Raw genomic sequence first — 6440 nt, 5'->3', positions numbered from 1 at the left:
GAAAAATTGATCAGCAGGAAAAGTTGTCTTTTTTAGTGAAGAAGAAGCATAAGGCTATAGTGAGAATGGATAAAAATCAGGCTCTTAGACTTGACAAAGGATATTAAAGCAAGTAATGAGAGGTCTGGCAGGTGATTACTCTGAAGGTTATACCTAGGATAGATCTTATTAAATATTTTCATTATTGACCTTGCTGCACACAGACGAAAAACAAAATTGTAGTTATGAAAACCTGCCGATGACATAGTGTTGGGAGACACTGCCGGTATGCTGGAGGGTTCGAATACCTCAGGAGCTGCATGAGACTGAGGTCTAGGGCAGTAGAAATTGGACAACACATAATATGAATGCAAGGTTGATCACTTACAGATTAGCAAGGTTTTTTGATAACATCTGAGAGCTTGTTGGGTGGAGGGACCCCAGCACGTTTCTTCTTCTTCAGCAGTGCCTCCGTTACAGACCTGAATTTAATGAGTTTGCTGTTTTCTGTTTTGACTTATTTCCTGATGAAGGCAGTCCCCATGATGCCTGAGTCCTGACAGTTTATTAAAAATAAAAGTGAAATTTATTTTTTAAATTATTTAAATTATTATCTTATCATTTATTAATTTAAACTATTTTATTTAAATTGTGTTTCTACTTATTTATTTATTTAAATTATTATTTTATTATTTTAATTATTAATTTAGCAAATTTACTAAATCTATATAATGGTCTATTTTTATGCTTGTGATGGATTTCCATAGCAGGATTTATCCTTATAATTAGAAAAATTCTGAGGAGGAAATTACATGTAAATTTATTTAGACTTGCTCTTTTTTTCTCCCCCTCCTTTTTTTTCTTTGGTCATATCAGAGAACATTGAGCACTATTCCATCAGTTAGCTGAGCAGATACGTGGCAGTATGTGACACAGTGATCTTTTGGACCATGTTGGTGACTGCTATCCACGTAAAAAGGATATCTGAAACAATTTTCTTGATGGTGCTTCAGGTTTTGTTTGAAGTAGGCTTCTATCTTGAGACATACACATCAAAAATGTAGGAAATAATCCAATACCATTTCTGAAGTTACCACATTTTCTGTGGGGCTGAATTTAGCAGAATCGCTCGCCGTATTTTTGCTCTCTATCTGGTGGGTCTTTTTGTAGGCGGAAGACTGTGTTGTGTATTTTAGTGTTTTTCTGTACAGTGTGGAGTAACTTTTAATATCCCCTTGTAGTTTGTTAGAGAAAATAGTGATTTTATGTATCTGTAATTCTGTGCTTTATATATGAATTACTGTACTGTTACTTAAAATCGTTTGCAGTAAGATAATTCCGACTTCCCTTTAAGTTGAGCCTAAGAAAATATCTGTAAATTAGCACTAATGGTCAGTGTGGCTGGAAGAGAAACTCTTTCATGTTTGGAATTGACTGTAAGATTGAACTTACTCCAATTTATTGCAAAGTCAATATTCAGCTTAAAAATTAAAAAGGTTAATAATTATTAGGTTTTCAGAGGAAAGTACTAGTGTTATGACCTGCCTAACATCACACAGCTACAAAAATGCTATAAAATGATTTTTTAAGCTTATATTTATAGTGAGTAGATCGCTCATTCCTTCATCTCACTACTTATGCATCCATGAACTGTTAATTAATACTTTTGCAGTAATTACAGAATATTTTAAATATACATTATTCTTCTGAATTTTAAAAGATCAGGATTTTTTTATTAATTTAAAAGGATAATAGGACTGACCCACACTTTCATCAACTCTTTAATAAAGAGGTACTTTTTTAGATCATTTAAATTTTTACATTTTGATCTCTAGGAAGTCTTACTTTTTTTTTTCTATACTTTTTTCCATTTACTCTTCTAAGCTGGGTCACCATTGTATCAAAAAAGGTCATTGTTCTCCATAAAAAGGTGAGTGATTGCCTGCGAGTATTGTTACCAGGAGAAAGTGTATCCTGACTCTTGACTTCTGGCATGGAGTTTTCTTTATACGGTGTGGAAAATTCAAAGGTTAAGCTTGTAAGAAGAGATAACACCTTTTACTAGACTAGTTGACAGTTAGAAAAGACACACAGGTTAGGCTTATCAGAAGAATTGGGACTAAAGATGGTTGCCACTTTTGGTGCAGGGGAATGGTATCAACAAGGGAGGCAGCAGAAGAAAAGACAAGAGAGGTAGAAATCAAAAGGTCCCAGACGATTCCTGCAGGACACCCATCGGTGGCTGTGTGATCTCCTCCTTCCAAGGTCAGCTCCCTGAAGGCAAGCAGCACGCTGCCAAGGAGATGCATACATTTGGACGAGAGAGGCATAGCAAGCAGTGAGAGGGGCTAGAAATAATAAATGTTATTAAAAATCTTAGTCATTGGCATTGAATTTGAAAACCATATAAAACATCCCATTTATTTGATGATAAAGCAGGCTGTAGATGGTTCTTTAAATCTTTCGCTCTTTAAAATTCAAGTTAATTTTCATGTGATGTGGTTTTATGATGTATAAAGTTATATGTATCTTCATATAATGCGCACGTGTATGTAAGTAGCGTGCCTTGGCTTGTGCATGATGTGAAAGTATCTGGATTTCCTTAAGTTCCTGTTTTTAAGGCAGTTTTTAATAATATCCCTTGTGGATTTTTGTTCTGTGCTTGTTTAAAAACAAAAAATAAAGATAGCAATGCGCTTACTTTAGACATTCAAATAATGGCTAACTCCAAATGGGTAGTTGAGATATAACACTGTGTAAATAGTTTATTTTCCTATGTCATGGCTAGATTGATTGACTGAAAGCTATGCACGTTCAGGAATTTTGCTAGACAGCACAAACATTGAAGCTGGAGGCACAGATGCTGGGTGAAAGGAACCGCTAGCCTGTTCCTGGTTAAACGTGCTTTGTGGGCTTGAGTGGGTGATCTTCAGTAAGCTGTTTGTTTATAAATCTGTATTTGTGAGTTACTCGCTCACATATGATACAAATCATGACCCAGTTCACAGAGCTGAATAGGTTATGCAAATATTTCCACAGGTTGTTTGCAACCAAGTAACTTGATCCATGGCAGCACTCACCTGCTCACCTGTTCCACATTAATGTGTGTAGGAGTACCCTTAATTTTGGTTGCCTTGTGTTTGCCACAGCTGTTTGACCTTTCCTTTCTGTCGACCCAGTAATGAGAGGTGTGGAGGGGTAAGTTTTCCCTGACTGCAGTGAGAACTGAAGGCAAGCTGCATCTGATTGGGACGGGTCTTTTGTTGTTTGTTTCTGCACTATGTTATTGGTTACATCATATTTTTGCATAGTGTTGTTTCTTCTTTTTGATTAGCTTCCAAACACATAGCTTGTGCGATGTCCTCGGAGATTTTTATGTCATAGTAGATAGGTGAATACAATATTTAAAGGCAGGGTACTGGTTAATAATTCCTGAATGGTTCACAGGTTTGTATATGTTCACATATCCTATTAATAAAACTAAAGAAAGCAATGCACGATAATTTAAGGCTAATTCATAAAGAAGAATAAAAGGTACTTAACTAACTGCATTCTTTACTTGAGATTGAGTATCAGATTTTATTTGGGTTTTTCTTCATGTGAACAGCAACAGAACCAACTGAGCCACGTTCTGTCCTTCATCATGCTATTCAATCTAAAAATATTTTCTTATATTTTGTTTCTTTCAGAGCACCTGGTAAAACCCTAATAAATGCAGCAAATTAGAAGAAGGAAATGAAATAGCCTACCATGGGCTATGTTTAATTGGGTGATCTGAGAAGCATTTCTTGATCCCAGTCAACCTTTTCTTTTGATTCCATATTAAGGTGAAATGTTCAGAGATTTTCTAATTCCCCTACACAGGTAGTTCTACCTACACAGGTAGTTCAGACATTTCTAATTCCCCTACACAGCTCCATTTGTTTCTCAAGGAGAGAAGAGTACTTGAAACCAGCATACAATGAAACCCTTACAAAGCAGATGTTTTACCCGGTATGCTGGTGTAAAGTGTTAGGTGTTACAAGCGAAGCAGCAAGATGCTGTTCCTAAACAGAAGGGAGAAGCACCTGCAGTTTCTGTGATCCCTTACAAGTTGCAAAGCAAAACCCGTGTCACCATTCCTAGCGCCGTATCTCCTCTCTGGACTTTGTAGTTCGTGTTCGTCTCACGAGGAGCCTGTAGAGCAAAGCAAAGCATTTGTTCAGGCGCACCGCTGCTAACTGTGATTTAACAAGGGCAGAAGGGAGCCACAGCCCTACTCTGGCGCTCCTGCCTTCGCTGTGGCCTAACGACCAGGGTGCCAGCCCGCTGCGGGCCCTGCTCTGAACTGTGGTGGCTTCCTTCATGTAGCACATCATCTCCCGTCACCTGCGCTAGCTGTGCCTGCCTGTCAGCGCAGACAGGCTGCTTGACATATAACTGAAGGAAAAAAGACGTTGTACTGGAAAATGTGTCAGCTCCACCCAGCCACTAACTCTCTTTCTACTTCTTATGAATGCCCTAGCACTTAGTTTATGAGAGGAGTCCTCGTGAATACGTAATACCCTCCAGCACAAGTGCTGCTTGCCTGCAGGCTGGTCTGCGGTGTGTCAGTGCTTCGTGTATCAGGCTGGGCACCGAAATTAGCCATGGTACAGCCAGCGCTCAGCAGACCTGCATGCAGTTCATCCGGGCACTCAGACACAGAACAACGCCTTGTAAGTTTGCTGCATTCTTCTAATTTCTGTAAATCCACGTCTGGATTCCATTAGCACGTAATTGCAGATGGTCATCAGATTCCCCCCAGAAAACAGCTTGACCAAACCCCCGTACCAGAAATGATCTGCTGCGCCCTGCTCGAATGCGTTTCAGCGCTGGCAACCCAGCCGAGGAAAAGATTTGTCTGCACATATAACTAAGAGCCAAGGACTTTTTGGTCAGGGGAGGTAGGATTATGTGAAGTCGCTCTGTGCCCCTGGCTCACTTTCCTCGGGCAAATTACTGAAGTCAGCAATTTCAAACTTAGGAGGCTGGAGTTAGGTGTTGACAGCCATCTTTAAGTACCTGAATAAGTGGTCTCATTTTAAGAGGTCCTGAGCACACAATTCTTTCTGACTTCAAAAGAAGCTGCAAATGCTGTGTCCACTTTGATTAATTGAAAGGCTGACCATCAAAGTGAAATTATGTTGCCAAGCTAAAGGGAAAGAAATAAAGACTTAGCACACTGTATAAATCAATCGCAGATCAGAGTTTACTGGGTACAGAATGTACAGCATCTTTTGTGCCCTTTTGTACTTTCTGAATCTCACTGGGCCCAAAACTACAACAGAAAGCCCGGCACGATTTGTGAAATATGGTAATGCCCAGAAACATTTGCCAGTTTAGCCACTGAAAAATAGATATGGCTGCTCAAAATTTATATTGCTTGCTAGGGCCTTAGGTGAAAGGAAGAGGAAATTTTAAAATGCTTATTTTTTTCATTCGAAGGTAATGTCTTAAATCCTTGAGAGATGAACAGCCTACTCCCTTCCCCTACTTTGATCGATCTGTCTTTGAGGCGTGATTTACACCTTATTATAGTACTTCAGGTTATGCCCCCTGTTCCTGAAAGTTTTGTGGAGATAGGTGTCTGGGGAGGGAAAAAAAAAAAAGTCCTGATAAGTGCCCTGATGGAGAGAAAGGATCCAGTGTGTATATATATATATATGTGTGTGTGTGTGTGTGTGTGTGTGTGTGTGTTGCTCGTGGTTGCCAGTCCTTGCAGCCAGGGAAAGCTCTGTGCAATGAAAACTGCAGCTGGGGATTGAATCACTCAAGAGGCATAAAACCACGAGAAGCCAGAATTTGCTAACACCACTGTTCATAGAATTACAGTTTTCTTTAGGGCTCGGTTTGCTGGCTCTTACATCCTTATCACGTTTTCTGGGTTGTCAACGCATTCAGACAAACTGGAGTGCCAGGTTTAAACATGGCAATGTGGGCTGAGGAATCAGCACTGCTGTCACTCAGCACTAGCGCAAATTTAGCTCAAATTGGATGGTCAGTAACGAGAAGTGGAAGGTTTCTACCAGAAGCGCGTCACCTTACTCATCTTAGCAGCTCCTTACCACCACCACCCAGGTACTGGTCTGCAGCACAGCCCGTTGAGTCCTCTGGAGCACCTTTTGGTAACAGAGGCTGCTCCCGTGGTGTCTGTGGCTGGGGAAGCAGGAGTCGCTTCAGACCTTCCTGCCTGGCCTTTGGGGTCAGGAAATGGGAAAGCTCTCTCTTTTATCTTCATTCTCTCCAGTACTTCGGTATACAGCTGAAGGCTAGGCGGTCAGTTTTTGTCATGGCTCCTTTATATTGCTGGAGTGCACTACTGCTATCTGATAAGTCAAGCAGCATGAGTGATTATTAAAAAGAATTGTTTATATGAATACGACAGTGAAATAGGTTACTCACACAGGCTAAGTGACCCAATTACTCCGATCTTGAACGTG

At 40.0% G+C, this 6440-nt stretch overlaps 1 protein-coding gene across 5 annotated transcripts in view; it reads left to right on the top strand.

The window, feature by feature from the left end:
- The window catches only part of ZNF407 (zinc finger protein 407), a 336771-nt gene that overhangs the window by 74274 nt on the left and 256057 nt on the right, over positions 1-6440 (top strand). The gene's annotated exons all lie outside the window — the stretch shown is intronic.

Source organism: Anser brachyrhynchus (assembly GCF_964034855.1).
Source record: "Anser brachyrhynchus genome assembly, chromosome: 2".
NCBI lineage: Eukaryota > Metazoa > Chordata > Aves > Anseriformes > Anatidae > Anser > Anser brachyrhynchus.
This window is presented reverse-complemented; position numbering and strand designations above follow the sequence as displayed.